The sequence below is a fragment of the Oxyura jamaicensis genome, chromosome 1, assembly GCF_011077185.1.
Source record: "Oxyura jamaicensis isolate SHBP4307 breed ruddy duck chromosome 1, BPBGC_Ojam_1.0, whole genome shotgun sequence".
NCBI classification, from domain to species: Eukaryota; Metazoa; Chordata; class Aves; order Anseriformes; family Anatidae; genus Oxyura; species Oxyura jamaicensis.
This window is the reverse complement of record NC_048893.1, coordinates 105,968,251-105,992,926: the sequence shown is the minus strand read 5'-3', so window position 1 is coordinate 105,992,926 and position 24,676 is coordinate 105,968,251. Positions and strand designations below refer to the sequence as shown.

Genomic DNA, 24,676 nt, shown 5'->3' with positions numbered 1-24,676 from the left:
AGTTAGTAACTTCAGGAAACTCCTGTAAATCAACAAACAAATCTCCCCTCACAGCAAAACTTACAAAAGTAGATGCATTCCTCTGTCTCCTTATAAATGATTTTTAAAAAGCTTTTCTGTACAATGCAAGGCTAAAATACATATGGAATACAGAAGGCTTAGATTTCTCCTCTAGAGAAGGTATAACAGGTATCCTTGCATGTTTTCCTTGAGATTGTCATTGCCCCTCTTGGCCGCTGCCAGTGTAGGAGGATTTTTGAAGCCCTGATGGAGGAAGTAACAGCAGAGGAGCATTGCAGGGGCAGAAAGGGAGGAACAAGTAATAGGCAGAACCACCTACGTGTTTTAAAGATGTATGTCACTTGTTGTTGCTTCTCTTCTTTTGAGTGGGAGCTCAGTGCAGCGCAGGAACTGTCTGGATTTGTATTTGGGCAACACATCCCACAGTTTGAATATGACAAAGCTCAAAAACTGTGACTTATTTGAAAGGAAGTTGAAGATACTTGAATGCAACCTTCTAATTTCCTTGACTTCAGTTAAACTCTGCTCCTGACCTAACAAGAAGGGGTTCTGAAAGATGGCACACTGATCTTTTCTGATTTCAGATCTATCTCATGTGTCTTTAAGGTAGGGCAAACTAAATATAATGTACTTGTTTACTAAGGAGTTAGCAACCTAAGCTGGTTGCTTCTCTCTTTTTTTTAAATATAGCAAAATCAAATGTTTCTGGATAGAATTAGACACTGACTAAAGAAGTACAATTTAACTTACAGTATCTTTTAATATCACACTAAATAGCATGCAATAGCATCCTATTTGTACACATTATTATTGCAATTTGTACCCGTTACTGAAAAGTAAAATGGTGTAGGCCTGAATTGCACACAGCTGTTAAATGCAAGTGCTGCAGGCACTAGAACAATGTTTATTCAGGGTGCATTAATGTAAATGGAGAGGTTACACCTGTGTACGTGCCAAAACCATTAACTTGTAAGTATACTAGCTGACATTTCAAATCAAGCCATCGATCAATCTAGTCCTGTTGCTGACACTGCAGTACCAGCTGTTTTAGAGGGATGTTGGAAAAACCCTGCCATCTGCAATTACTGGATAACCAGCTCCCCCGGGGAAAGTTTCTTCCTGACAGCCACTGATTGCACGTTAGCTGATGCCCTGAAATGTGGGGACCACTGCTCCTGGATTTTGCTTTTTGTTTTGTGGAGGACTTTTGGTATCCCTACCCATGTACGTTCAAGTGGAAGGTGGCAGCAGCTCTGACGTGGCTCGCTATTGCTGAAGGAAGGTGCATTTTGGAGCAGGTTGTGCTCATGCTGAAGGCCAGGCAGCTGCTTATTTTGCTAACCAGTTTTCACAAAGCCAAGCTGGAACCTGCCTTTTGGCAAAGTACATGTTTTCGTAGCCACATGAATGTGAGGAGTAGGAAGTTAATTTAGGTGTGTTCGGTTCCCCATTTAAATGGAATGAGTGTTCAGATGGAAAATGTTGGTGTGTGTTGTATTATATTAGCAATTTTAAACAGCTACTATGTGCTGAATTTTATATCTAGTAATTAGGAGACATTATTATAAGTTGCTTGAAGGGCTGACATTATTTTGCTTGTCTGTGCTGAACTCGGTGTCCAAAACGAGTTGTAAAATCAACACTCACAGCTGGCAGAAAATTCATGTTGCCTAATATGTGTCTCCCCCCCACACACTTAGTTTAATTTGGAGGTGCTTATTTCCACTTAAAGCGTGCATGGAATTGAACAGAATGGAAAGGAGCTGTTCTGAAAATTGTACTTTCAAAAGCAAACCAAAAACACAGTAAAAGTCATTGGGCTTTGGATAGTGTTTGCACTGTTGAACGAATGGAGTATGAACCTGGGAACTTGGAGATCTAGGCATGCCTCATAGCCAGCTACTGTCTTGCTGCCAGATCCTTGGCTAGGTGCTTAGAGCAGCTTTCAGAGGCAGAGTGTCGGGGTTGGCTTCAGCCAGCGTTACCCCTGCCCTCTGAGTGCACCTGAGTGCTTGGGTTCGTCTGTGAGGTCGTGACATGTATCCACTTCCATCTTACATACAGTTGAGATCCATCAGTGGCTTGCAATGTGCGTACCTTACAGAAGTCCTTCCCAGAAATAATAATAATAATAATAAAAGGAATTACAAGTGCACATTGCTATGCTGTGGTTATTTCTTGGTGCTAGGTGGAGGAGCAGAGAACAGTAGGGTAGATTCAGATAACAGATAAGTCACTGTAGCTGTTGACAAAACAGTGTTGGCGTGTGTGATCTCTAATTATAATACTTCCAAAAAGGATATTGGTGTCATTTGCTCAAATCTCTGTTTATGCCACATGCTTAGGTAAGTTGCTGCTGAAACCCAGAGCAACTTCCTAACCAGATCCAGCACACCTTGGGATGTGATGGTAGTAAGGCTTTGGCATTGATTTGCCCTACAATCTCCTGCTTCGAGGTAGTCCTCGAGTCCCTTCGTCCGTAGGTGGGCCAGAAGGTCCACCATCACATCCGACTTGCTGCCTCACCTTCATTTTGTTTGACTCCACACCACTGGGTATCAGAGAATTCTTCTGGTCTTGTTGCCCTGGGCACTGCATGTCCCAAAATCAGGCAGGCAGGACTGGTGGCAGCAGCTCCCTCTCTGAGAGCTGCAGTTTTGTTAAAGGGGTTGTTGGGCTGCCAGGAATGCTGATGATTTTTAATAAATAAATTTAAAATTAGGCTTTTCTTCTGGGAAGAGAATTTGAAATGCAATGAAAATGGCCTTGCTCCTTTGATAACAGTTTCTCTCCATGTTATCTTGTCATTTTCACCCTAATACAAATTGTTGCTTTTATCTAGGCTGCATAATGTGCTCTTTCTAGTTTCTCAAACCAAATAGCCACTGCATTGAAGAAGAAACTGAATTTTAAACCTACGCTCCTCTAAATTCAGTTTAAAAAGCCATACATTGTGCTCTGAGGAAAATGATCAATTTAATGAAAAATCATGGGAAATATACAGATTTTTGGCAGCACAGGCTGTCCTTAAAACAAATGACATTTTCAAGGCACACGTGTGTTGGTATATTCTAAGATGTGCACAGTCATGCTTAAAAGATTGGGTGAACGGTATCTTAGCACTCCTTGCATTGATTATTGAGGTCTTTTTTTTTTTTTTTTTTTTTTTAACTTAGCTTTTGGTCTACAGGAAAAATTGAATGAATTTAATTTTTCAGCCAGTGCTTACACATCACTTGCTTCAGTAAAAACTTACCATTTTGGAAATGCAGGTTCTACTACGGATGATCTTTACCCTACAGTTAAACCTTAGCATGTTCACAGTGTAACTTTCTTGAGAAAGTAGGAGCTTTTAGCCCAGATGCTGTAGTCTACCATTTAAATATATTTCAGATCAAGTGACTAATGAAACTTGGTGCATATGGGTTGCAAGATGCAGCCTTCTTTTATTTTGTTAATAACAAAGAGCTCCCTGTTCCTTTTTCCCCATGCAGACTTCTTTGTATGTCCTGAAAATAAATTAGATTAAAAACATCAGAATCTCAATATGTTCTATTTCTTTTATGACATTTTTTTCAAATCCTTCTGAAGAAACATGTTTTTCTTGGGGAGGGAAAGCTGATTCTGCTTTAAGGCCGAGGGAGGGAAGGGAATGAAAATGGAAGAGGATTGCCCATGTAAATATATATTTAGGTAAATCTGTACTGCAGTGTTTAATGAAGCAGCTATGCTGTATTTTCCCCTAGATTAGCTTTGAATTTCACAGATATGATAGATGAGATGAATGGCACTGCTTAATCACCGGGGTCCGTCGGCGTAGTGTTTGTGTCAGGAGTGAGCTGAGATGGCTGTCCTCAGAGCCGTACAGGTACAGTGCCTACATGCAGGTCGTCCTGCTGCCTTTTTCAGTTTAGCATTCACCTAGCAGAAAACCACTCAGCATGTGATCAGATGCCAGAAGGCATTTATTAAATTGAAGATGTAAAAGACAAGAAGAAAATGTAAAGTACTGTTTTCAGTGTGCTGTGCTTGTGGTTCTCTCTGTAAGGTTACGATGGGACATACTTAGACAAGGTCTCTTGCCACACCTAGGGAGGGGAACGAATTTCATTTAGACCAACTCTTGGCTCAAGAACCTCAGGAAACTTCCCGGAGGGCTTTGTGGCATTGGGTGTGATCTGCTGCTGATGTCCTGATGGGAACAACACAGTTGAACTTTACTGCTGCATTTCACCGTTTGTTTATTTTGCCTTACACAGAGAGATATCTTAGTATGTTGTCTGCTCTTGAAAGATCCATCACCCCCTACGTCATACCCTATGTGGCTCTAAGATGGGCTTGTAGCAGCTGTTCCTTCAATAGATAATGTTAAAAGTCTGAGAGAGTGGGAAAATTGCCTTAAGTGAAGAAAATACATCACTGTTAGATTTCAGCCCTTCTGAGGAAATGTCCTTGCTAATCTCTTTTCTTTTCCTCCATCTTTTCAGACCAGAGTTGTATGGACACTTCAGCCCAATACAGATCTATCCCACTTTCCAAAAGGTCGCCCTAGGTCATCCTTAATTCCTGGCAATTTCCACTGTGATGCAGTTTTTATTCTTGGGGGGATGTTTTCAGAAGTAGGTCAGCTCCTTGATCCAGCTCCTGTGTTATTGCTGGCTCATGGGGAAGTGTTAGCAATAAATGGAGAAGAGGTGGAGTGAGGCAGGAGCCATGCTTTGGCACCCTCAGCTCTGTGTCCAATTAAAGGCACTGAAATCAGGGAAATGGCTTCTGTGACTCTGCCTCGTAGATGGATGGGTGCAAGTGTGAGTCCTTCTTGAGGTTTTTGTTTGTGGGCGCTGTGTCCGGGTATGGTTTTTTTTTGGCTGTTGTTTTTCTTTTGTTTGTTTGTTTTGGGTGTTGAAGGGCTTCAGTTCCTTTGGATCTCTGTTTATGACTACATGAATGCCTGAGGAGGCAGTGCGCCTCGTGGCAGCCTGTATTTTGGGGGCCATCCTCTTCTCTTGTGCAGGGTCCTGCAGCTTTCCTTTGGTGTATCTTAATATCTCATAATAGCTTTGTCCCTCAGTAGTAGTGGAGCTCCCTTTTGGGTGAGCGTCTTCCTTTTCCTTTTTTAAAACTTTTTTTGTTTTGTTTTATTTTTTCTGTGTTTTACCCTTTGTCTATATCTTTTGAAATATTTGAGAATTAGAAATATTAACTAGAGATCTGTTTATTTCTGCATAGTAGTGTGTATGAAGTTCATGAGTAGGAGGCTGATCTCTTCAGATTGGTAGCACAGAATAGGTTTCTGTTTAGAAGTCTGAATTTGTAAGTAAAAGGGAAGCTGCTTTATACACATTTTCAATTATCAGTTCTGCAGCCAAACATAAAAAAGGGAAAGATGATTTCTATTGTTCTTTAGCTTTGAACCTGTCAGGAAGGTGGTGCTTGCTTGAATTCATAGGACAATACCCCAGGGCTGGATGGGGGAAATGTTTTTGATTTCTGGGACACTGCATTTTTTTCACTAAGCAGTTTATTACTACCACTTCTAATCCATGCTCTGACATTATCATCCGGTTATTCTCTATCCAATTAAGATATTATGTAGTACAGAATGCCTGCTTTAATCTTCCAAATGCTGTATGCCTCTATTAATCAAAAATCCCACTGATAATCTGTTTTGATAGATGTGTGCTAGTTATAGAAAATAATACTTTCAATTCTAGATGGCTGTGGATTAATTATAATATACAATAATGGAGAAGTTTCTGAATATGTCTAATTATTGACTGCTTCATCCACCTTTTCCTTTTATATGCACATAGTGTGGTCTTAAATAGTTTGAGCAGAATTTCAGCTGTTAATTTTCACTTTTGACGTGAGTAGGGTGAGAATTTCACTCAAGGGATGTTACAGCAAACTGGTAATGAAAAAGTTTGAAAGGGAAGGACTTCCTTTTAGATGTTTCAGAGTTCTTCTCATCCCCGGCTTAATGTTGAGACTAAAACAAGAATATTGGGTTTAAGGTCTGTAAGGCAATTCCAAATTGTTACAAGATCTTAGGATGAAACTTTGCTAGGGAACGAGAATCATAGAATCACTGAGGTTGAAAAAGACCTGCAAGATCATTTGGTCCAACCATGGAAGTGTCCTTCTCTTTAGTGTGAGTTTCTATCTTAGCTAGAAGAATGTTGTGTAGTGTTTAAAAGATACGTTACAGCATCTTGTTAAAACATCGGCTTTGTATTTTGTGGCTGCTGATAGTTGTTACATTAAAAAAAAAAAAAGTTCCTTGTACAGTAATGACATAGCATGTTTAAAATATTTCTTCTGTGTATGAATATTAAAGTGAATACTATTAATCAGGATATAAGGAAATACAATGTCATAGAAGCTTTTCTCTTGCCAACTTGGTCTTTCTTTCTATAAATATTATTGTGGGTCAGAAAATCATTGATTCGACGGAAAATGAACTGTATACAAGATGTCCAATCACAACTGCTTGAAGAAACTGTAATGGTTTTAAGAATATAAAACAGTTTTGTAATCTAGTGAAATGAAATTTATTTGCTTCTTTTCCTGTTGTATGTTGTCTTGAAGAACAGTGAAAATTAAGCATTTGTAGAACACCTGATTTCCTCCGTTCGTAACTTACTCTTCCACTTACTCTGTGAATGCAGCTCTGTCAAAGCTGTGTGACCACAGCTTGGTCGATAAGTGGCTTCTTTGCAAGTTAGCCTTCTGAGCTGCCCTTGGAAAGTACCACTTTTTGATGCATTATCAAGACCCTTCAGTATTTTTTGCTTTACCTTGTTTGAGCCAGTTACAGACTTTGTAAATCTGTAAAAACATTGTAAATCTGAGCTTGATTTTGATGAGTATTTCTTTAAACATCTGTGAACTGTTGCAGCTCACGTTGCTTGTCCAAATTCCCACACAGCTTGGCAAGATTGTAGACTCCAACTAAGAGGAAAAAAACAAAGAGCCTTGCAAGAAGCAGGAATTAAATTTATGCTTCTAACCAGAGATATAAGAGAAGTTGGTAAGACTGATCTTATAAAAAGCTAAACTTTAAATACTGTATGAACTGATAATGTGTATGCTTCTTAGTATTTTAGAGGAGTATCTCATTGAAACTCTCCCTTGGAGCTGTTGCTGAGAACACATCAGTGGGTGTGCCAATCTGTAATTACTTGCTGAAGACTGAAAGATGGCTTTTAAGGTTTTAGTGGCAGTACGGATCAGAGCTGCTAAGCTGAGCAGCAGTTTTACAACCACTGTTTCATTCCTCTATCTCAGATGTTTTGTGCAAGAGCACCGCTCTGGTTTGCAGTTTGGAGCAGAGCAGAGGACCTAAAATTCTCTTGTATGCAGCCAAATTCAAAGTTCGCAAACATCCCCGCTTTCACATACTTCCAATTATGGCATCTTCAGCTCTTGTAGCTTAAGATCTGTGGAAAGAACAAACAGTCTCTCCCATGAGACAGTCAGATTGCATGAGCTAATTTTAGAGTTTCTTACAAAACTAACAGTTAGGAGTGCTGCTGTAGAGCAGTTGAGCCTAAGTGGTACGTGCTGTTGCAGAAAGAGTCAGTTTTGTTCCCCTCCTCCTCCTCCTTATGTCTGCTCTGCCAGATTTCAGCATATGTCTCATCTTGTGATGAGGAAGTTTGGGGAACTGAACTCGCACGAAGCTAACCCTCGCAAACAAACAAAATAAAAAAGGATCCTTCACCCTCTCTGAACCAGCGCACAGAGGTTCAGGTGAGTTGGAGTGTTAACACGGGGAGAGCATGACATTTCCTTCATCTAACAGCTGCCAGAGGTCTGGTTTTGCTACAGTCCTTGAACAGCCTTTGAAGAAGAAACTTTTAAGATACTTCCGAAGGCACTACAACTTTCTGCCTCTTGGTCCTGTATGTTTTCAGAAGCATGTCCAGTTAGTCGCTGACTTTCCCCAACAAGGCTTCTCTGCAGTGGACAACACAAACAATTTAAATGGGGAAAACTTTGATTTTATTAGGTTTTGAAGACAGATGTTAAATCAAGCCTATAACGAAGAGCAGGTCACATTCTAATCAGAGATGCAAATGTGGCTCCATAATTTGATTTAGGGCAGGAGCAGCAAGATAAGTGGAGAGGAATTAAATTCAAAATACTCAAATCTGTGCAGGAAAGGAGAGAATAGTAAGCAGGTTAAAGAATTGTGAACAAGGGTGACATTTTTAGACAGGATGATGACAGTACAGAAAGGACAAGGTGGAATTGACAAGTGCATGAAAGACAGATAAATTCAGTCTAATACAGTAACCTCACAGAGGTGATCTGACCTGAAATTTGGAGTTCTTAGGTTATCTACTAAACACTGCTTCCTGCTGACAGTAGTTTTAGAAGAAGGCTGCAGACCTGTACCTCGAAGGCAGAGCCCTGCCTGCTTCTGGTTTCCCTGCTGCTCTTGCTCAGGCAGGGTTGCAGAGCTGGGGCACAGCCAGCTCCATGGAGCTGCTACTGCTGCTGCAGCTGCTCGCTGACCTGGAGCTCTGCGCAAGTCCTGGCTGCACTCCCGAACATCAACCTCACCTGCTGCTCTCCAGGATGAGGGTTCTCTGTCACCGTTGTCTAGCAAACAAAAATCCTATCGTAAGCTTAATGCAGCAGTGGATTTGGCATTTCCAAGTTAATGAGAAGTATTTATTTATCGCACAGTGTAGCAGCCATGGTGAAGAATTTCTTGTAGGGTAAGCGCTGGGCTATCTGACAAGGTGTTGGAGGGTCAACCTGACTGTTGCAGGGCTGCACCGATAGCTCGATACAAAGCTGCTCACACTGCACTAAAAGTTTGATAGAGTTATTTGAAGTCTTTGCAAATCCTTGCATTGACTTTGTTGCCTAGATTAGTATTTGGAGCAATAGCTTCACTTTAGTGTAATGTCTCACTTTCATGAGTACTAAACAAATTAAAGCTTATCTCTAAAACAGTTACCCTGCTAAACAACAGAAACTGTTAAACCACAGCACATAGTAATAAAGGAGATTGCATGATAACATAATCCTGAAGATAAGAGCAGTTAAAGCTTTGATCTACTTTTTTCACTTGAAAATTTCCAGAACAGCAGGTGTGGCTCTGCAAGGCAGGAAGTAATCGCTCCCAGGATAAGCACAAGCAATATGAGGTGCAAAGGTTTTTTTTAATTATTATTATTATTTATTCTTTCTTTGATGGTTTGAAAAAGCCATTGCATCAAGAAGTACTTCTTGGCATGGTCAAATGGTTCATTTATTTATTTATTAACTTTAGTCAGATTCAGTGAATGTAGCTCCTGTAGGAGAAAGAGCTCCAAAGATCCTTTTAAATTTAATGTATTCTATGCTGCTCTTACTGCGGAACAAGTAAAAGAAGAAATATATCGTAATTTATTGTACTTCCTTTTGATATTAATGTCTTAGAGGATTTTGAGGAATTAGAAAATTGGAGATCACAAGAACAGAAATGATTTGATTGTATTACTGCCACCTGAATGGGGATTACTGGCATCATGACGACTCCAAAAGTACTGGTTGGTGAAGTACTTAATATAAAAAATAACTTTTTCTGCCTGGTTACTATTTGGAGTGCCCATCTGTCACATACTGTTGTAGTAAACATTTCTGATGATGGTCAAGTTGACTTTGATGCCAAAGGCTGAGGTTGATAGTACTTGTAAAATTATATGTAAAGACCCTTTCTTATTATTTTTCCTTGAAGCCTTTGCTGGGTTTCCTACCCACAATGTCCTGTTCTTGAGACCCTTTGAACTTGTCTAGTTGGATGCAGCCACAACCGTCATGTTAATTAGTTGCCTCAATCAACTAGAAGAAAGGAGAGTAGACTCTGATGGTAGACTTTCTTTGGAGATTGTGCCTCGGTGAGAATGGGGTGAAGGTTCAACAGAAATGAAATCCTACTGCAGACTTTGGTTGTTTCTTCTTCAAGAGCAAAGTGTGCTAAAAGCTTGAGGTGTGTGAGGTTCGGAAATCTCTGGAGAGTTGGTGCTGATTGTGGTGAAAATGAGGGACATCTTTACAGACATGCACCCTTTCTCTCCCTGACACACGCATGTGAGTGGAGGTGGTAGAAGTCAGTTTTGTATGGTATTTTGAGACTGCCGTACTGAGCTGGCATAGTTCAGATTTTTGCTAACAGAGTAATTCACCCAAGGTAGTAATCGGAGCTTGTCAAGTATCTGTGTTGGGCTGACAGCAACCTGTTATGCTGTTACTCATTTTAAGTAGACATCTTTTTTTTGTGTGTCTCACGTTGAAAGGGTGATTCATACAGTGAGTGGACTGAGAATCTGTGATGATACTTGCCCTTCAGACCCTGTGACGGTCTCTAGCTGAGGTGGGTCCTGCCTTTGAGAGCTTGGAAATCCACATCTTAATTCTCCTTGAGAAAAAGGTCTTATGTATATTTTTGTGTAAATTTTGTTGCATGTGATTTGCCTTCTTGTTATGCCACAGCAGTGTTCTTCCCTAGGGATTAATATTGCTGTGGTCAATTGAATCATTTGGAGCAATGTGAAGTGCTTCCAGTTTCTCCCTTTGGCAACCATCCTAACTCTTTTGAGATTCTTTTCTGGAGAGAGGGAGGGGAAGAGTGTCTTTTGTCTTTCTCCTGGATATCTTGGAGTTGATGGACTCAGTCCTTCTGTTAGCAAAGTCGGTGTCAGGGTTCCCATTGACTTCAGCGGAACATGTCATACAAGGCCTCAAAAAATGTTTTGCCATCTGTGTGGCAGCAGACTGCAGGAGGAAGACTGCTGGCAAGAAAATGTTTAGCTGCTTTTTTGGTGGGGGGTGGAGGGCTAAGACAGTTTGTTCTTTGATTTTACATGCTCCTGAATTGCTTCTGTTAAACGTACAGATGCCTATAGACAGCCCAGTGACTCTGGGGGACTTGATGCATGTCTAGACTCAGTGCTTATGTACTGAGCTATGAGCAGCTTCTGTGGGGACTCTTCTCCATGTTGCATTTATGATGTCCATTGCTCTTCAGCAATGTTCATTTCTACATTTAGCTGTAAGGGAAAAAGTGGCTTGAAAGCTTGAGCCTTGACATCTCCTGTGCTGTATGAACAACGTGGAGCCTGTGAGCAGTGAGACTTGCTCCAGCTGTGAAGCCTGGCCCAAGATTTCCCCAAATGTGTGTAGAATAGCTCATCTGTGCCATCATCCTGGGTGGGTGGTTGATAGTAGACACCCACAACAGCATCTACTTTGCTATCTGTCCCCTTAATCCCCACCCAGAGGCTCTCTACTGCACCATCCCTAACGGCGACGGCCACAGTCTGATCCCTCCCTTACCTACAGTGCAACGCCTGCCCTGCCTGTCCCTCCTCAACAGCCAACAGCACTCCAGCTGTGGGACTTGTCCCACCAAGTCTCACCAACACCAATGATATTGTAGCTCTGGGAGAGGACGAAAGCTTCCAGTTTGTCCCATTTTTTGTTACTCATACTGTGTGCGTCGGTATACAAGCATCTGGGATGTGCTCTTGAGTGCACAGCGCTCCCCAGAGCAGTGCCCATTAGCCTCGCCTCCCTCAGACAGGGCTGCACCAACCCTTAGCTGAACCTCAGTGTTCATCATCATGTCCCCCTCCCTGATCAATTCTAGTTTAAGGCCTTTTTAGTAAGTCTTGCAGGTTATGGGCCGAGAAATGTTCCTCACATCAAGACAGGTGGGTCCCACCAGGCCCCAGCAGATCGCTCATCTCAAAGACTCTTCCATGATTATAAAACCCAAAATCCGCGTGGAGGCACTGGTCTTGGAGCCAGGCACTGATGATCCGGGCTCACCTGTTTCTTTCCATGTCTTTCCCCATTACTGGGAGCATTGAGGAAAACACTGTCTGTGCTTCCGTTGTCTCCCCCAGGGCCCTGAAACCCCTTTTTACAGGCCTCGGGCTACCTGTAGCCGTGTTGCCACTACCCACTTGGAAGAGGAGGAGTGGGCACTAGTCCGAGGGCTGTATTGTGCTTGAACACCCCTTGGTAACACCCCTGATCTGAGCCCTGGGGAGGCAGCAAACATCTCTGGAGAGGGCCTGGAGTGCAGATGGAGCACTGTTCCCTTGGGGGGAGCCACCTCTGACTTCAGCTTGCCGACATTTCTCCGCGGTGCGGGTCCTGGTGCTGCGCGTGCTGCGAGGCCTTGGTTGGTCTGACCTTGGAGGCAGAACTTGCTTCCACTCCTCGGTGCCCCTCAAGCTGCTGCCTTTATCCTGGTGCCGACCAGGCTCCACTCGGCACGCGGGGACTGCGGGGACTGCTGCTGCCCCCGCTGCCGGTGCAAGTTTTGCTTTAAGTTTTACCAAAAAGTGGCTTGTTTTGCAACTGTATGAATGCAGCATTTAAAGGAAAGTAGGGATTTTATTTTTACAGGAGGAGAAGCAATATCTGAAATCACTTTGTATTTGCTCTGTTTTTAACAGTATTTCAGGTATAGTCGAAGGTTGAAGCCCTTTGAAAAGAGAAGGGAAAAACGTATTTTAACAGGTTCACAAATTAAATATGTAGAGTTGAGAGGCAAAATTATTTTTTCTGTAAAAATTCCATTGTAGTTTTATTTTTTCCTCTTAGTTACTACTAACATCTAATGTGAGGATGCCTTTGTTGAACTGCAGGGGTGCTAATCTTACGATTTTTCATCCAAAACAGGTAAAAGCAGAATCTGCACTCTGAACGTCTGAAAAAATAAAAGCTAGCTTACTGTGTTTATTGTAGTCACAAAGGCGAAGCTGGCACCATCATCATTTAAAAAGCAGTTACAGAAACATTTTGTGAATATTCTGTTTCTTTGAAATTTGAGCAGGTATGTGTTGAAGTAGCATAAACAGTGATGAGAGAGCTCTTTATTGTCCACCTTTTTATATAGAAATTATCTCAATTTTATTAACCATCTTTTAAAGTTTGGAAAGAAGCGAGAACCTCCAAACAACTTATTATCTGGTTGTATGCCAAGTATCATAACCAAATTTTATCAGCATACTGGTAATAAGCTTTTTCTGCAACATTCTTGCTGAAGTTTTTTGCTATGTCCATAAATAGATCCTTCCTTGCTACTTCAGACAGGAGTACACCAACGTGTGCCGTTTTGAATTCCACACTCAGGACTTTTCTTCACTGTCCTAATTCTTGAGCAGATGAATGAATTTGGAGCTTGCTTTCAGAACTGTCTTCTCTCCAGTCTTTTTCTGTGCATAGTCACCTCTTTTTGCAGCAGTGTCAGCATGAGGGCAACAATCTGTTCTGTAGCCTTGATATTACTTAAACAAGTACTTCTGTACTGTTGTATTTTAATGCTTTGCTTTACTTGATGTGGGGGAACTGCCCCTTGGAGGTAATGGTAGTGCAGCTGAGAATATCAGTTGTTGTGTCAGTTGTCATCTTCCTTCTGGTTTTAATTTCAAATCCATAATTTGTGAGTGAGGGCTGCAGGCTCTGCAAGATTCATTTGCTTATTTGAGTGTGGTATCAGAATTTCATTTCTAAGAGGGTAACTCAAATATGACACAACTTATCTCATTATCTGACTCTTACCTAGGTTTTGTACAACAAGAACTTTGCTAGGATGAAGTGTGCTAGGTATACAAACAGTCACCTCCTTGGAAGTCTGTTGTAGAAAAAGAAATGCTGAAGTTTTACGTTACCGTGAAACACAGATGGTGATGACCAATTCATTGCTTGCTTTGCTGTCAAACAGGCAGTCATCTGTGGAGTCCAGGGTGCAGTTTTGTGGGGAGAGGCACTAGCTGACAGCCCTTCTTCTCAAAACGAAAGATGGGTCAGAGCTCCTGCTATTAAATACCCACAGAATGTCATTCATGGGTTCAGGATGCTGTTTTATTTCTTTGGTAAATACGGTAATCAGGAGGAAATTGGGATTAGTGGGTTTTCAGTCTGATTCAGCAACTGGAAATAAAGGAGCAAATTGGTTTACTTATAAGCCCAAATTTTTACATATTTCATGGACAAATCTATAAGGTTTGTTGCAAAGACATTTGCAGGTGGCAGCTGTTACATATTTTACACACCCTTTTTCCCTTCCCCTGTTCCCCAGGAGATTTGAAATGTCATGAAGCAGAATGAGAGAGATAGTAAGCGCAATTTGTGAATAAAAGTGAATACTGAATGATCTGGGAAGCCACAATACTTCAGTAGTTAATGACAATATCTTAATATCCCATCAGACATCAGCTTTCCATAATGCCTTGTGAGCTTTATCAGAGGTATGAGCAGTAGTTGCTGTTACACACACATCAGAAATTGTACCACATTACATAAAAGTTGCTTCCTTAGCAAATTGTCTTATCCACGTGACCCACTGAGGCCTCCATTGCTTTCCCTACAGAGCTCTTCCCTGTACTACTTTTTTTTTCCATATGCAACAAAAACATGTGAAATGAATTTCTGCTGAAATACGAGCAATGTTTATAGCATTGTTTTTAGCATCCGTTTTATTTTTCTTTAAGAAAGTTCATCATTGTTTTGGGAAAGAACGTTGAAAATTTCCAGAATTCAGGTTTTTAGTATACTTGTTTTAGAAACGAAGCGTTTCTTTGGATTATTGGTTTCTTTTTTTTTTTCTGTTTTCCCTAACTCGATAGAAATCGGTTAGTGGAAGTTCACAGAAAATAACAGTAATTAGAGTGGAAAATGGGGGAAGAAGGGAAAAAAGGGGGCAAGTGCAGTGGAAATTTTCTGGTCTCTTACCGTGCAATTTCCAGACTCCTAAAATGCTTCCAATAGAATGTATCTCAGTGATTTATTTATTGTGTAATGGGGGATAGGTAGATATTATAAAATGAAACCCTGAATAAGTCCATGTGGATCTAATCAAGCTGAATCAGCTTATTCTACTTTCAAACTGTGACAGGGCATACTGTGATACCAGAATTTGTTGTACGTTTTTTGGAGCATTGTCCTTCTGTGGTGTACCCTATTTGAAGCAGACGTATATGAAATGCAAACAGTAAATGAAATTCTGTGTTGGTGGCTGCTCCAGATTACAGTTCCCTTGAATAGGTAGGGCTTCGGAAACATGCAGCGACAGTTTTGATGAGCATTGATGGTAAACTTCATTTAATCTGACATACAGTTAGTATTGGTAACAGAGGTAATAAATGCCTAATTTATATTCAGTCATATTCTTTTCCATGCTAGTGTTTTAAGAGAGCAGTTTACAGACAAGAAACATTACTGATCTGGAGTGTTTTCTGATGACGTGCTTACGATGTCTTCGTTCCTCGTGTTTTAACTTTCCAATTTTTTAAGGAAAAGTGTATTTTAGCCTATCAGGTAGCCTCATAGTTCCTAGGTTGCAAATTTCCCAACCTTTTTCTCTATTCCTTTCACTGCAGAATTAAACCAAGCTGAATGCATGAATTTCTTGCGTTCAGAATGATGGAGTATAACCAGTATTTCGGAATGTGCCATTACATTACCACTTCATATTCTTGATAGTAGGCCCTGAAGTTGATTTCATAAAAAGGGAAATCACATCCTTGTTTGCCTCTTGGGGCATGCAAACAACTGAATCTAGGCTCTTAGTTTAATAAATCACCCGTTGGCTAGTTCCTCAGTAAACTCAAGGATGCATAAATTAATTAGATTATTAGAAATGAGTTCCCAGGCCTGTTACTTTGTGACAGTTCTTGCATGGCCCCGAGGACACCATTGACATAAAGTAGGTCATTTTGTAAGCAATGGAACCTGTTGGAGTTGAATAGAGAACAATTATATTTTTTTTCAAGTATATTTTCATAGCTACTGCTTGGGTTTGTCTTATTCTATAGCATACTCAACACACAGAATTAACAACCCAATCAATGTAGCCATATATGTTCCCATTCGACAAAAAGATGTGTGGTTTCTTCAGATGAAGCTTGTGAAACCAGTCCAGGTAGGTAATTTGGTGACTTAAAATGTGAGTTGCAGCCTATTAATATTGAAGATTTTTTTATTATTATCATTTTTAATGCAGGGGAGAAGGAAACTGTAGTTTTCCACTGGTGGTGACTTCCACAGTGCTAACAAATTGCTTAATTGAGTGCTTTCAGAATACCACCCTGTCTTTGGGCAGAAGGTCTGGCTCCTTCCCTACCGTTCCTTTCTGAAACGTATCATGCTTGAGATGAAATAATGTTGTTCCATCTTCTTGATGATGATACAACAAAATAGAAAGGTCGGACTGACTTTTTGCCTCTTTGTATTTTTTCTTTTTTGAAAGAGTAGTCCTCCTAAGGGCTGCTTCTGTCAGAAGAGCACTATGCATTGCCTTCTTCCCGCTGACATGTGCTGTGGGAGCGATGGCAGCCTGTAGGAGAATCCCAGAAACCAGACCCAGGCTCTCTAGCTGCTTGTATGGTCCCACCGTGCTTTGCATGGTGATGCTGTGCTCCACACAACCCTTAAAGAGGTAATGGGAAGGATGAAAGCTTGTCTTGTGCCTAAAGAAGGTGATTTTTTGGAACTGTTGTCTGCCAGGTTTTCCGTCTTGAGAGGACTGCTGTGACCCCTGTCACGGTCAAAAGAAGTCCTTATCCTTTGTACATGACGTGTGACCCGGAGATGAAAATACTCTGTTAAGGGAGGTATGCTACTGCCTCACTGTTCTGATACTTAACCTTACTCCTGCAGAGATTAAATTTCAAAACCGAAAAAGGCTGAAAACCCAAACTGCTAATTGCTTCTAGCGATGCTGTGGAGTAACAGGCAGATGTAGTCACCACTTCTGTTGGTGCTTGAGCGGAGTAACACCGCATGGGCTTCAGGTGGCCTGGCAAAGTGGACTCTGCCATCTCTGTCTGAATAAAGATTTGTACCTGCAGAGACCTAGAGGCATTTGCAGCATTGAAATGAGTAAGTAAAAAATGAGTAAGGTGGATGGGCAAGCAGCTCACAAGAGGCCATGAGTCTAACCCTGTTTGCTCTGAGGTTTTGTAGTTTGACCAGCTGGATATCCTCCATAATTATACAGGAGAGGCTTTGGAGACCTGGCGCGGTAAACAGAATTTTTGGCAGGGCTAAGAGTTTTGGTTTGGTTTTCTTATTGCATGCAAACATATTTGTGTTGTAACATCAAGGACTTGAAAGGCGGTGAGGGGTTGACCACGCAGGCTTATTTCTGCTCCCATATGCTTCTGCTTTCCCTGTGCAGAGGAAGCACTCCGAGGAAGCCAGTGTGGGAGCATGTAATTAAGCCTCTGCTAAAGCATGCAGCCCTGTGTGTGAATTAAGGTTGAGCACACTACCTCAAGTCTGGCAGGTTTTCTGAATGCTTTAATTACAAGATAAGTGGCAGTCTTCTGTGAAAATACAGTTAAAAACACATCGGGGATTTTTAAGAGAAGGGATCCTGTACCTATGAAGCTGCTTGGAGGCAAACTAACCCAAGTGGCCAGTGAACTAAAAACAGCTCATGTTTTTTTACCACTCTCAATACTAAAAGAACTTGGAATACTATACAGGATTTTATATAAGCCCTGTGCACAGAAAAAAGCAGTGAATGCATGTTTTCATGACCAAGAGTGAATCAGCAGAAACATCGTCCTCTTTCCCCTTTTTGCCCCCATCTTGTCTCCCAGCTTGTGGATAATGCCTGGAAGGTTTGTCATCTGGTCTCTCCACCCCCAAAACACACCCTTCCCTCCCTTCCCTCCCTTCCCTCCCTTCCCTCCCTTCCCTTCCTTCCTTTCCTTTTTGCTTCTTAAGATAGGGTCAGTAATGATGGTCACTGGCTTTGCTTGCTTGGAGGAAAAACTGAAGAGGTTTAAAAGATGCTTTGGAAACTGCATCAGTACAACTGGTTCTGTGTTTATTTGCTTTTCCTTTTCTCATTCTCATCAAGCAAGCGAAGGGCTTCTTGGGCCACAGAATAGCATGAAAAACTGGGATACTCAACAGCCATGCAGCTTTGCTTCTGTGTGAGGAGCCGTCCGTGTGGCTGAGAAAGCCGAGGCAGAGTGACTGCGGTCAGGTATGAGGGAGCGGGGCTGAACCGGCAGAGACTTGGCAGAAAACGAAAGGCTTCACTCAGTGTTGACTCGCAGAAGTGTGCTGGGTTGGAGAGGCGAAGATCCTCAGCCAAGTGGCTGCTGGGGCCACAGGCCTGTGTTATACAGCGTGTTTGCTGTGCAACCACGCCAGTACCACAGCGTGTGCAGTGCTACTGGTAGGGCAACCATTCCTGCTTTTACTCAGCAAGGAGAGTTCATATTTCATAACCTTCTATGAGGAGAGGCTAGCTGGGAGGAGAACAGCACTGTTTCTGCATAATACTGCTTTGCTTTGAGGAAAAGCAAAAAAAGACAAGGAGGTGGTGATTGTGAAATGAGCAAGCGTGGCAACGTACGGTTCATTTCCCATGAAACACAACAGCTGCTGCCTGCAGAATTTGGCTCTCAGGGGCTGCCCGGAGTAGTCAACTTGACCACACATAGCAGGGCCTTCGTGTCAGCCTGCTGAAATCTTTCAAAACCTTGCTTGGCATCATCCCCTCTTGGCAGTTCAGGACAGAATTATGCCTCTGTCTAACAATGCAGTGTCCATGTGGGAGGACTGCAGAGCTGATGGATTTACTGTGCTTCATGGTTACAGTGACCATCAGTTCACCTGGAAAGTCTACAGGTCTAATCAAGAGGCAGGACTAGAGCAGATGCACTGAGAGCATGGCTTAAAAATCATAACCTGGGCCACAGTTGCTGAAGAAATAGGGAAAAAATAGGATAGCTGGTTGAAATGAGTAGGAGCATAAAGGTAGTTAAGTCCTCGGAGTTACATGTGGTACCAACATGTTCAATAAATTAGCTTTTTTTCTTCCTTATTTTTTCAAGGAGTTCAAGAGAAGGCCTTTCCACAGCGGTTTGTGAGGCCCATGTTCTTTTTTCATGGAGGTTTTTAGCTTTGACATTTTTTTCAACCTTTAAGTCACATAACTATGCAGCAGAAAATATAAAAAGTGAACAACAAAACAGAAAAGCTGAGTCTTTATAGCCTCTTGTTTCTGAAGGCCTGAGCCTGGGTTTATATATTAATTGATGAAAATCTAAAATTACCCTATACCAAGACCCTCCATAATGTAGAAAAGTAGTTGTAACAAACTAGAATATTTTGACATGAGATGCAGAGTAACTTGAATCTGTGCACAGCTGCCTGTTGTGCAGAAACCCTGCTCTCAGTCCTGCAACCTGTATTTCATTCTGGTGTGGCTGTGCTTCTGTAATCGCAGCTCATGTGATGCCACTCCTGTTGCTGTTGGTCTAGGACAGTTGGGAGTCTGCGATGTTGCTGCTTCAGAAGCTGCAGACTGGAAAGCTTGCAGAAATACTGTGCCTGGACGCACAGAAATAATTGTCATGCGCTTCCTCTGAGCATGCCAGGCAAATGAGCGTGGCGTGTCTGCTCATCACTGCTGTACAATAATATATTGATGATAAATGCTGTGAAGCAGCTGGTGTTCTGTCCCTTCTCGTGGTTTTAACGTGTAGTTCGCTTTGTGCCTTCGTACCAGGAAAAACCTCAAGAGGATTATTTTTTAAAAATACACTCCAAAAAGAAATAGTTTCTCTCCAACTGTAAGTTGTTAATCTGAAATGGAAGGCTTTTTTGCCCGTAGTTGAAGAATCTTTTAGTTTTCCTTCAGATATAATCACTGTCAGAAGGAGATTTTTCCACAGTTTTAAGACCATTGCCTTCCTAAATGCAGCTTGCTAAATGCAGGCCTTTTTTTTGTCCTTGTTTCAACTGTTTGCAAGCTGTTTCACTGAAACAATCAAATTTCTTCCTTCATTTAAAGCACAGAGGTAAATAGTTACCTATAATATCCGCTATTTATTTATTTATTACAATTTTTAAAAGCTAATTGTCTGACAATTTCAGTGAATAGTTCTAAATATTAAAGTAACATCAACATTGTAAGTATAGAATATTAAAAGTACAAACTTGCATGGTCTGGTTGGAAGGAAACTTGTCCACAAACCAAGGTGGTTTTTTTTTTTTTTTCTCTTTTTTTTTTTTCTTGTTTGTTTGTTTTTGTTTTGTTTTGTTTTTCAAGTTGACTTCAACGTCCCGCTGTGTCAGGTGCTGCCACACAGAGTAAAAGGCAGATCTAGAAGGCAAATGTGTAGTGTAATTTAAGCCAAGGTACCATGTGTAGGTACAGCAAACAGCTGAAGGATTTGGGGGAAAAAAGAAGGAAATAATAATAAGAAAATGTATCTACTTCTGACTGGTGGCATGTTGCAGCAGACTAGCACACATTTCTGATTTGAAAGAGTCAGAATTGAAATTGATGTGGGATACACTTCAGAGAAAAAAACTGAAATGTTTAATTAATGGCAAGTGATTAGAATACGATAAATTTGCTCCTTAATTTTAAACAATTATTTTTGCCTCTTGCCATGGTTTTCTGCAGTCTTCACATGTTGGTGAAGATGGACACCAGCTACCAATTAAACTTCACTTTAAATTTATTAGTCTAAGATACTGTGTTGTTTTTTTTTTTCTGTTCACATTAATGTGTAATACCAGCTTGTATTATACAAAGAGTGTGTGTGCATGTTTATGTGAAAATGTGTGCCCATATGTTTTCAGTTTAAATGTTTCCACTGATGGAGCATACTCATAACGGAGGATCATGAAGTAACTCAAGTCATTTGAGACTAAAACTGAATTTTGCTCTCTCCCCTGAGATGATTTTCCTTTTCAAATATATAGGAAGAGATCCTTAAGCTCAAGCAGAACTCAGAGTAAATCTGTAACGGTAATTCCAACTATACATGTTACAAACGTAATTCAAGATTTATATGTAGTGATTTCTATTGTTATTGTCATCTTAGTTATATAATAATAAAAAAAAATAATCAGAAGTAAATTGAAATGGCTCCACTAAAATCCTAATCAGCTAACATTGTAAACCTTTCAATAATTTAATGGAATAATTTGATAAAAGAAACAATACCCTGAATGGTCAGAATTACTTTAGAGATGAGGGGGATAATGAATAATACCAAGAGATGAAATCCTCTGCTTTTGAATAGAAATGTCTTCTAGTGTCAGAGATGACTGTCTCGTATGATTATGCTCAAGTATTACTTCAAGGCTGCACCAAGCTAGATAGTTTGTTCACTTCTGCCAAGCAGATATGGCTGAGTGAACCTGCCTCGTTACTGAAATATTCTCCTCTGCCTCCCAATTTCTTCACTTTTTTCCTCTTCCCAATTTGTTTTAACATAATACCAAATTTGTTGAATAACACATATTCGATTAGGTTGCTGTAACACCGTCACAACTGTATCATCAATACCTTTGTGTGATAACAGATCAAAACTCCTTTGATTAAGGACACTCACATTTTACTTCTAAATCCAAATATCATCAGGCTTCAGAGTGGTGAACGTAACCTCTCTATGTCACGTTAAATTCTGAATAGGCAGAGTGCAGAGACTTTTGTTTTGTTTTTGGTTTTGCTTCTGAAGTTAATTTAAGGAAATTTACTGATGAAAATTGACGTAAGTAATGATCTAACTATAAATTTCCATTGCCAGTTAAAAATTTTTGATTGTTGACCTCCTTGTTCCACCCCTTTTAAAGAATGTGTTGAAGGAATGGCTGTGCAACAAGTTGTGCTAAAGTTGGAAGTTTTCGATGTCCTGTAATTTTCTAAAGCTACACACTCTGACTGTCTAGAGGGAACAATAGCTCATTAGGGTCACTATAAATAAATAGGAATCCCATTTTTCTATGCCACTAAGTAGGTCCCCCTTCAATTCAGAGCAAGTGTCTTACATAACTCCAGTTAGGGGAACTTTCGTCAGTGCATACCAATTACTGGCCTTAACCTACTGATAATGACACTCAAAGCCTGTTTTCTCATGTGAAGGGTGGACAGAGCTTTGTGTGAACTGTCAAAGGAAATTAGGAAGTAGGTAACTGATGTAGGAACAGAAGAAGAGGCTTCTTTGTATTTCTTCTTCCTTGAGTCCTTTGGACAAACTGTTAACTCCTTAGAATTTGGTCAGCTGTACAAACCAGTCGTTAAAATGATGGTTTGGGGAGATAGTGAAAATAAAAATACTGCATTAATTCCTCCCCCCCAGCCAGCCTTACTGTTCAAGATGGTGTAAGACTCTGCAGTGATAGTTCAGCCTTACTCATTAGCAATTCACCTCAGGAAAGCAGCTAAATGTGTCTTTGTTCTCAAGTGTCAGGATTCTATTTCCAGTCATGTTAAAGCTTTATGCACGTTCTGTGGATACACAAACTATTTGGAGTTTTTCCTTAACTTAGTTTCTTTTCACATTTCCAGTCCAGCTGTTTTGAGATTTTTTTGCCTTTTTTTTTTTATTATTATTATTTAAGAGGTTTACTTCCTGGTACGTGACGAGTGACACTTAACCCCGAGAAACATTCAAATGGCCCTCGTGAGAATGTGTCAGTGACACCGTCTGCGGTATCAGGCATGCGGTTTGTGCCAGCATCCGATGTTACGTGCCTGTGGGCTGTAATTAGTGCAGCATCTGGGGATGTACAAACTTGGGAGACGGTAGGGTGGTGATGATGATAAAGGCAGTGTCCAAAGAAAAGCAGATCTTTTGATTTTATCTTCCTCATTATCTCTTGAGGCAGCTATGGTGCCTTGCAGTGTAATATTTTCACAGCAGTTGAGGTGTGAAATTTCCCACCGTGGTGAAATCCTAATCTGTTCTTGTGGTGCTGTAACAAGAGTTGAGCCCGAGCATGTGCAGACCTGTCTGGTGGAAGCGGGAAGTCAAAGGCAAAAGATAATGAGGTTGAAGAGGACAGGGAAGCTTTCATTTAATTTGCAACCTTGCTGTTTTTGTTCAGAATCCAGCATCTGAAGCACAGAGGAAGCAGTAAGTTCTTCTGGAGCTGCTTTCTGCCAGTGTATTGGAAATGTTGTATTTGTAATGCGGGTGGTGACCGTCAGCCCTGGTCACCTGCTGCAGAGCAAACAAAAGAACCAAGCAAAGCCACAATCTTCTGAACTTAGGAAAACTTTAGCTGTAAGTTTTCAGTTCTGCTCTGTGGGCTTCATCCGAAGTCTAGCATGCTGGGTTAGGATAGAAGACTGCACCTGATGCCTTCGCCATAGCGAGCTGGGGGTGCTAAAGTGGAAAAAACATTTCAGATAACTCCTGTGAAGTGCCTCCGTCTGATAAGTATCTGATTTAAAAGGGCTGTTTTGTAGTGCAGGCAAGGCTGGCATTCAGTCTCCTCAACATAAAGTACAGTTTTTAGGTAGACTATTTCTTTCTCTAGCTGGTAATTTCTTTAGCATTGCGGTTGTGCCTGTCCTTGTGTGATAATCCTTCTTTCTCAGAGAGGGCTGCAGACGTTCTTACGATGATTTTCCAAGCATTGGTTTTGGACTTGTGGAAGTCACCCATCTTGACCTAGCTCTCTTCAGTTGGAATTATATTATTTTTCTGCAGATGGTCCAAAGAAATCCTCCAGTTAGTTGCTTTTCCTCAGGGTTGTTTGTATTTTCCTTCCCGTTTGGTAGGTATGAGTGGACTGAGTTTTCAGTCTGCCTAAAATCCTCAGATTTAACATACTCAGAAATTGGTCAGGACTGCTTGAGGAAAAGTGAAGGAAAGCTAGTCCCTTCTGAGTGATGTTAGGGCTGGCAGACAGCTGATGTGAAAAATCAAAAGTAAGAGCCATAGGCCATCGGGTGGTATGGGGAGAGTTGGGAGAGTGGAGTGAAGCAGCTGGGGCTGAGCATCACACTGAGCACATTTTGCAGGTTTTGCTTTGGTTGTATGGAGTAACATCCATTAATGGCTGGGGAGGTGTTGGATGTGCTCCTGAAGCACATCTTCTGCTTTGGTTTTATCCATTAGGAATCTAGTTTGCCTGCTCTAAAACCCCTCCACAGCGTGAACCTCAGCATTGCTAGAGGTAATGTGCTTCTCATGAACTGAAAAGCTCCTGTAGATGCTCTCTGTACAAGGTGACTGCGAGGTGGGTATGCAGAAAAGGTCAGTGGCTAAGACTTGTCCAGAAAATTGGCAAAAGAGACCAGAGGAGCTGTTACTGACAAAAAAAATAATAATTTAAAAAGGTGTCTATGTTTAAAGGACTGAGGGATATAAAAAGCCAAGTATGTAGTTTGATCAAAGCCATGGCTTCCCAATAAATTAGTCTTCCTGTTTGCTGGTGGCATGGTTGTGGGTGTTGAAAGAGTTTTACATTATAAAGAACAGACTGGATTTTGATCTCAGCCATTTAGTAAAGTTGGAAAGGCTTTTGTAGTGGTGATACAAACCTAAATATGAATAACTGATGGAACAAAATACTATACAGACTTCAGTGGGACAGAATATTATGTTGGTTAAAATGATTAAGAGAAACACAAAGGCATGCTGTTAATTCTAGATGTATGGAGATCAGGACCATATATATGAAGTTTTGCAAGGACAGGGATATCCTGGACATAAAGGAGGGGGGTATTTTAGTCAACCATGAAATACATGTTCAGGTGATATTCAGCTTAAGCAAGTACAAGCAGCCAAGTTGTGTTTTGATAGCCATCTGTTACCACCATTGTATTGTGATCTGGCAGCTGCATGTTTTTGCTGACAAACAGATACACTGGCTTTTT

The 24,676-nt window shown here is 41.0% G+C and overlaps 1 protein-coding gene across 4 annotated transcripts in view; it reads left to right on the top strand.

Moving 5' to 3' along the window:
• Window positions 1–24,676, top strand: part of APP (amyloid beta precursor protein) — a 211,232-nt gene that overhangs the window by 40,702 nt on the left and 145,854 nt on the right. The window lies entirely within an intron of this gene.